This window comes from Haliotis rufescens, unplaced genomic scaffold, assembly GCF_023055435.1.
Source record: "Haliotis rufescens isolate VD_foot unplaced genomic scaffold, xgHalRufe1.0.p SCAF_5, whole genome shotgun sequence".
NCBI lineage: Eukaryota > Metazoa > Mollusca > Gastropoda > Lepetellida > Haliotidae > Haliotis > Haliotis rufescens.
Window position 1 is genome coordinate 62,466,253 of NW_025964223.1, and position 6,245 is coordinate 62,472,497.

The 6,245-nt window shown below is 41.6% G+C and overlaps 1 long non-coding RNA gene across 1 annotated transcript; it reads right to left on the reverse strand.

The window, feature by feature from the left end:
- Positions 1 to 2,022: 2,022 nt before the first annotated feature.
- On the reverse strand, positions 2,023 to 5,159 carry LOC124143863. The gene is made up of 3 exons (XR_006862331.2): positions 5,064 to 5,159; positions 4,596 to 4,695; positions 2,023 to 2,173 (listed from the first exon to the last, which is right to left on the reverse strand). It is a non-coding gene; the product is annotated as an uncharacterized LOC124143863 (long non-coding RNA).
- Positions 5,160 to 6,245: the final 1,086 nt, after the last annotated feature.

Below are 6,245 nucleotides of genomic sequence, written 5' to 3' on the forward strand. Positions count from 1 at the left end.
GTATCAACCTGATTATGAGTGAGTGAGTATGGTTTTACGCCGCTCTTAGCAATATTCCAGCAATATCACGGCGGGGGACACCGGAAATGGGCTTCACATATTGTACCCATGTCGGGAATCGAACCCGGGTCTTCGGCGTGACGAGCGAACGCTTTAACCACTAGGCTACCCGACCGCCCCAACAACCTGATTATGATCATTAGTTTGTCGTGACGTTGGTGTTCAATGCCCATGACTCTGTCACACTGAATTATCCTCACACGTTTTAGTGGCACGTGGTTTCGCTTAATTGTTACCTTCTAGACAGTCGGGGCGGTGGGGTAGTCTAGTGGTTAAAGCGTTCGCTCGTCACGACGAAGACCCGGGTTCGATTCCCGACATTGGTACAATATGTGAAGCCCACATGTGGTGTCCCCCCGCCGTGATATTGCTGGAATTTTGCAAAAAGCGGCGTAAAACCATACTCACCACTCACTCACTCTAGACAGTCAATCATACATTGAAGCGGTACGATGATTGTGTACCAGTTTGAATTTATGATGGTAGTTTGGTATCTTCTTGCCAAAATCATGTGTAACCGTACGTAAGTAATGAATCAAGATTTCCATAATCCTCTTGATACCCTCCAGACAATATCGTGACTCTGTCCAAATTCAGGCTACCAAAGACAAGCAGCAAAGAGCAATCAAACTACGTAATATGAACGCACTTTCAGCTGCAGCTGGTTTACTTTGGTAGGCCTGAAATTGCAAGGAGCGAATGTGTGTAACTATCACATATCGTATTTTGTGATGCAGTACACCGTCCTCTTACATTCCTTGGATATCTAATACTGTAGCTCCCTGTATATATAAAAGTGGGACAGGGTTTCGCTAACACCTAGTCAAATTCAGTGATCCATTCATATAATTGTCACCCCTATTTTGCATTTTACGCAAGTGGAATCCATTTCTTCGGATGAAGACCCTGGTCATTCTCTGAATATCCATATGATATTGTCATGGACATCTTGGTCATTTGATGCACGTTAATATCACTGATAAAGGATGCGTGTACATAACGATTATCATTTTACCAAGAGATATATTTTCGTATTTCTGGAATAAATGATTGTTTAGAAAATATAGTCCTAACTATTGAAACTGTGCTGTAATTTATGACGTTTTACTGCCACAGCTACTGGGTACGTGTAAATAATAGCGTTCAATGCATAACTTATTGTTGTAATCATATAGCATTGAATATATATACATGTCAGACATGTGCTAGCGATGAATTATAGAATATGCATTACTTGACTGCACCTCCCGGGAACATTTAGGTTAGAATTGGTCTTCAGGAACCCATGCGACTAACGGGCTCTTTGACTTGGTGGGTGCATGGCATCGTATCCCAATTGCGTCGATGCTTATGATGTTAGTCATTGGAGTGTCTAGTCCAGACTCATTTTTTACCGACCATCCGCATATATGAGTGAGTGAGTGAGTGAGTGAGTGAGTGAGTGAGTGAGTGAGTGAGTGAGTGATTTGGGTTTAACGCCGAGTTTAACATTATTCCAGTTATATAACGGCGTGTCAGCTTAATGTGTGAGGAAAGTGAGGCAGGTCTCAGACGTTTACCACTTCGGTGAAACCCACGAGCACGGGTATGGTGCTGACAAACCTAGAAACATAATCGGGGCGAACCGGGATTCGAACCCACAATCATAGGTTTCTGGCGAGCCCAAGGGACACAACTCTGCACAGCGAATCATGGCGCCTTAGACGACTGGGCCACCCGTGCCCGCTCCGCATATATAGATGGAATATTGCTGACTGCGGCCTTAAACAAACAACAACAAAACATTTGAGTGTACTGCATCGCGAATGATGAAGAATACTTTACAGTCAATCATGATCTCCCGTCACTCTGATTTACTGTATTTTTATAATTACAATTAAAATGTTAACTTTGCTCCACATATTGTTTCACGGCAAACTCCAGTGCTCTACGCTACAGAAAAACAAAACAGTATTATGCATGTAGTTTGAAAGAATTTTATTCCTGTTCACAATGGACTTGCGCATTGTCAAATATTTGTCTCAGACAGAATTATTTGAAATCGCAAAAGACCCTTTCTCCATCGACGAACCATCTCTCGAGACACTCGGAGTCATTATCCCAGCAGTCTAGGCTGTAGAAAGATGTAATCGAAATTCACGTTGGCATGAACAACTAATAATTTCATAACGACATAGTGAAAATTGGGCTAAATAGTCATGCACATCTGAAGTTCCCAAATATGAAAAGTGGAGTTCTTTAGGTTTGGTGTCCGATATTGAAAAGTTGAGTTCTTTAGGTTTGGTGTCGGATATTCACAAAGAGATCTTAATACAATCAAAACGTTCAAAACCGATACTTAAAGTGAGGCTTATTAAAGTGATATATGGTCAGTTTCAAAAGAATCAGTTCCGAAAAGATGAGGTTATCACAAATACGTTCACTGAACTTTAATTGTGCCGGAAGTATCAGATTGATTCAGAGTGTTTCAGATTGTGTATGAAGTATGTGTCCGTGTCTTAAAGCTACAATACCACACGTTAGTCAGGACAGGAAAAGAGCTGATCATGATAATAGCCCATTAGACACATTCCATCTCCAAAGTGATTTAATCAACTGCCGTATCTTTGAAACATTTTCATAAAGAACGCAAAAAAACATGTATGATAAAGCAGTACTTTCACACAACTTGTAAATATTTCAAAGCAAACCTTCGGTGAGAAAAACCAAAACAGTGTTCGGAAATATAAAATATGATTATGGTAAGAAAAAAGTAGGGAGTCTGTCCGGACCCAATCATCACGGAAGAGGAAAGATGCAATCGACAGTCAAACAATTGACAGTCGACAATCGACTGCTCTCCATCTGCCCCAGTTGACAAGGAGAACCTTGGTTCTCGCGTAACGTAACGGTCAGGTGAGGTGAATTGGGTTTGACGTCGCGTTTATGAATATTTCGCTTATGTAGCGACGTACATGCACCTCTGTGTATGTGGCATCTCGTACTAGTCCTGACTGATGCTGGTTTTATAGCGTTAGCCCACTGAGATACCAAGCCAAGGATACCCGACTCAGCTACATTATATTGATTCCGAACCAACCTCTGTTGTATTTATTTATTTATTTATTATTTGTTTATTTCTTTTAATATTTGCAGATAAATAGCCACGATTCATATGGCCACTACATCCCCACGTGACCAGTGGGTGGTGGGACATTTTGAATCATTTGAAGGAGATGCAGGCGATAGTATACAGTATAAAAAGATAAGATCAGATAGGTAAGATAAATGAGAAAGTTGATAGGAGATGGGGAGATAGATACAGAAGTATTTTTATGTTACTAATTATGCAGCAATACCAGACCAAAGTAGACACAATTTATGGATAACGATTTCTTTAATACTGTAAAGGCGACGTTTCGGTATAGATACCAGACCATTTGTTTTGCAATGATGCGTTATTGCACCCATGTATGAATTTTTCAATGTAATTATATTTTTATGTTACTAAATATGCAGCAATTTAATATACCAGACCAAAGTAGCCACAATTTATGGATAACTACCATTTGTTTTGAAATGATGAGTTATCGCACCCATGTATGCTTTTTTCAATTTTATAACATGGTTTGATCATTTCACTTATGTTTTATCGTCGTTGTGAGTACATGTTGATTTGCACCAAAGTCAACAAAAACTGTACCTGTAAATAATCGAGTTGGACAAACCAGTGATTGAAAGCATGAGCAGCACCCGACGCAATCGGGGCACGGCAACACGCAGTCACACCACCCGATCCCCAATTTAGTCGCTTCATACGACAAGCATGACGTACTACGGGAGTGATTGTGACCCCGAATCGCCACCACGGGTATTCACCAGGGAAACCATGTTATGTTGTGATTACGACAAGCATGGGTTGCTGAAGACCAATTTCAAACCAGATCTTCATACAAGAGTATACTACGGAAGGAGAAAGGAATACACAGAACTACCCACGAGTCAATATCTGGCTAAAGCGTACGAGGGGAAGGGGGGGGGGGGGTTCGGTCCCCGGCTGTGTCATACCAAAAGACGTTAAAAGATGATACTTGTTGTTACCCTGTCCGGCGCTCGGCATAAATGGGCTAAAACAAGGACTGGTCGTCTCGGAGTCACTTTACTGTGTCTAAGTGGGGTATTCATGTTAAACTGCGGCATGGTATCTCAGTGGGCTAGCACTATAAATCGGCATCAGTCCGGACTGGTACAAGCAGCCACACAAACACACACACGTACATGCACGTCGCTATATAAGTGCAATAATCTCGGACGCGAAGTTAAACCCCATTTCACCTCACCTCACCTCAAAGGCGAAAAGAGAGGGGAATAGTGGAACATAGCCTGCAAGGGACGTCAAGCTGAATGGTCGGGGCGATATTGAGGGTAGGGAACAACGTTGACTGCCCGTGAAATTCTGCTGAAAAGGAGAGATGAAAGGAGAAGGGCTGAAATAGTGGTTCCGGCAAGTGGCTGAATGGCGAGAGGTGATTGTGAAGGGTAGACATTAAGGTTACCTGCAAATGGCGTTGGCATGAAGTTGGCAGATGGACGATGGGTCACAAGCGGACCTGGACGTGATCACCGGCTCTGTTGTCAGGGCAATGCCCAACACGCCTGAAAAACAATTGTGGACATAAAACCCAGAGAAACAATACAAATGTGTCAATTAGCGTTAGCGTTTCTTAGGTAGTTCACATACATTTGATATTTTCTTCGAGTTAGTCTCTTGGTCACAGAAGCGTCTTGCACATTATGTGAAATGTTACATTATAAATACGATATGAAACTTATCACACAGGCGTAACATTCTGTGTGGTGATGCTACTTAAATCACGTTCAATATTCATGTGTGCCCTTTGTAAAGGTCAAAGCAACAGAAACATATTGAGCAATATTTTCCTGCATGATCAAGCAGATGACGGCAAACTGCATACATGTATGGTCGAAGCAGTGTAATTAAGAACAGTGAAAATATTACTTACTTGCAATGACGAGACAGAGGATAATTCCTTTCATGTTGCCGTCAACACTCTGTCAATAATAGACATTGTAACTGAACATAGCACAGTATATATACCTTACTTCCGAATGCGTCGTGCAGATAAAGTGGCCGTTAAATCTTCAAGTGTGTTTTGCCAGCTCGTGCCTATCACAGGTAACGATGACTGTCAATGAAAATGTGCTTCATACCTAATATACTGTTTACATGTTGGAACAGAATTGCAATTTTAATCACGATTCGCTCGTAAAAATATTTTCGCCTTAAAACCGTGAATTTTGTGGTCACATTACCCGGTACTTCCCATAATATATACTTCGCGAGTGCCTTCAAAGCGAGTAATGTCATTTTACAGATCTAAGTCCTGAGTTTATATTTAAATGTTTAGTGCCATAAAACTCGCTTGGGGATGACGACCACATCTCCGTGAACACTTATGAAGGGCGTCTATTTTTTATCAGTCTTTCTTAATTTCTAATGACAGCAAAGAGTGTTATAGTGATATAGTACGTATTTAAATTTCACTACAATGATCTTTTTATCGACATGTATGTATGGGACAACTTATCTATCCCGGTTTTGCTTAAGGCATATGAAATGAAATAACGTTAATGATTGATTCAGAACTTTTTTATAAAGTCAGTTAATTATTGTCAGTTAATAGAGCATTTAAGCCGTAGATGCATGTCATTGAGCTGTTGAAATTGTGGAAATGATTTCTTAAAGGTCACGGAAAGATAACAGTAAAGCAGACTGAACATTCACTGGTATGAGACCGTCACCGTAGTGAAGTTGATCGAGCGTCTGCCCGGAGAGTGAGTGAGTTAACATTTAACGTCGCACCGGAATTATTTCAGCCATATTGCGACCGGGGGCACGGGCTGCCCGGAGACCGGAAGGTCAGTAGTTCGAATCCCTCTCCGCGTCCTACCAAGAGACGTTAAAATTTGGCGCTTTTTGTTCGCCTGTATGGTACTCGGGATTAAAGGGGATAAAATAAGCACTGATCAGCTTGGAGTCAGTTTACTGTGTCTGAATGGGGTATCCATGTTAAACTACGGCATGGGCTAGCACCATAAAACGCGATTAGTCTGGACTAGTACAGGCAGCTACAAGCACACGCACGCACACACACGCGCGCACGCACGCACGCACGCACGCACAC